Here is a 1,778-nt window from a genome sequence, read left to right as displayed (position 1 = left end):
CCCAGCCCATGAGTGCCCCCATGCACTGGGAGCTGCAGGGAAGCTTTGACCCCCTGAGCTGTGCTTTGTGCCAGAGATGTGTTCCCTGTGCTGCTCTCATGAAGCCCCTGCCCCTCCAAAAGGGTTTCTAAAACAGCCCCGTGGGGCTTTTTCCAGACAGACGACACCATGGAGCTCTTGTGCAAAGCCACCACAGTCCTTCATGATAGCCAGAGCTGCCACAGGTTCCTGCTGGGCATCTCCCTCAACCTCCACAGCCTGCTGGAAAGGAAGAGTGTGGTCCACAAGGTAAGGCCAGACCCTCCCCTCACCCCCCATGGCCCCCAGCCCTGGGGTGCCAGGGCTGTGCCCCCCTCAGCCTTCGAGCTTTCTGCACTCCCAGCTTCTCCCCCTCTCACCACTTCTGCTTTCACCTCGTCCTCTCCCACACCAAGACCAGGCTGGAGCCCCCAAACCCTCCCCCAGCAACCATCCTAATGGGTTTTTTCCCCTCCTACAGGCACCGTGCCCAGTTGGAGCAGGCAACACCACCTCCCTGAGCAATTTCCTGGTGGGCTTACGCAGAGTCCTCCAACGATTAGAAAAAGACCAGAGTTACAAGTGAAAAAAAACCAGTTTTTTGGGGTTTTTTTTGTTGTTTTTAAACTATGACACTGTTTTTCAAAGATTATTTATAATAATTCTTTAAATAAACCTATTTTTGGACTAAAATTTGCTGGGGTAGCATAAGATGTTTCTTGGACAGAACCTGGGGAGCACAGCTGAGAGCTGGAAGGTGCCAGCTGGAGCAGGGGCAGGGGGCTGCAGGACCAACGTGCAGCACCAAGAAGCCCCCAGCTCCCCCAGGGACCTTCTCAACACCCTCCCACCACCCACACCAAGGGGTCCAAGAGGAGACCATGGCTGGGGCAGAGCAACAAGGCCAGGCCAGAAGTGATGGTGACCAGGCTGAGAGGGCAGCAGGGGTGAAAGGATGAGTATGTTCTACCCACAGCGTTGCAAAGGGGCAGGTGTGGAAACCAGGGCCCAGGAGGACAGTGCTGAGCCTGGCAGCTGAGCAGGGACAGGTTCTTAGTTGGAATGGGGGCTTTAAAAACACATCCTTGTTGCTTTGCCATGGATGTTGCAAGAGAGAGAGGAGGCTGCAGTGGGTGGGGTCCAGAGCCCACTCACAGAAGGGTGGTGGTACTGGCAAGAGTGGCCAAAACAAAGAGTTTGTCCTGCATGTCCCTGTAGTGGACATGAGGCCCCTTGGGGCTTAGCAGGCAAGAGGCTCCACCAGAAACAGTGGCCCCAGGGATGACAATGGCCCTGCAGCCTCCCCCCTGGCAGGTAGGGAGGTGGCTTTGCTCTGGCACAGCGTGGGAGAGCACTCTGGAAAGTCCCAGGACTGGGCAGGGTTTGGGTTCAGCATCAGCTGAGTCACAGCACTCAGGGGAGCTGTGAAGTGAGCAGACCACAAAAAAAACCTGTTACCTACAGCAGGAGCAGGGTGAGACACCTTCCAGGGGAGGAAACACTGCAGAGCAGAGCAGTTCTGCAGCAAAGGAAACAGAGCTCAGCCTCAGGGGGTTCAGCCAGGCCAAGGGCAGGGTCCTGCAGGGGGGCAACCCCCTGGTGTCAGCTCAGGCTGGGGGTGAGGGGCTGGGGAACAGCCCTGGAAGAGTTCTTGGGGGTGCTGGGGGTGAGGAGCTGGGCAGGAGTCCCCCCAGCAGGGTGGGCACAGGGCAGGGAGGGGATCCTGCCCCTCTGCCAGCTCTGGGAGACCCCCCTGCAGT

Source organism: Merops nubicus, unplaced genomic scaffold (assembly GCF_000691845.1).
Source record: "Merops nubicus isolate BGI_N331 unplaced genomic scaffold, ASM69184v1 scaffold14492, whole genome shotgun sequence".
NCBI lineage: Eukaryota > Metazoa > Chordata > Aves > Coraciiformes > Meropidae > Merops > Merops nubicus.
This window is presented reverse-complemented; position numbering follows the sequence as displayed.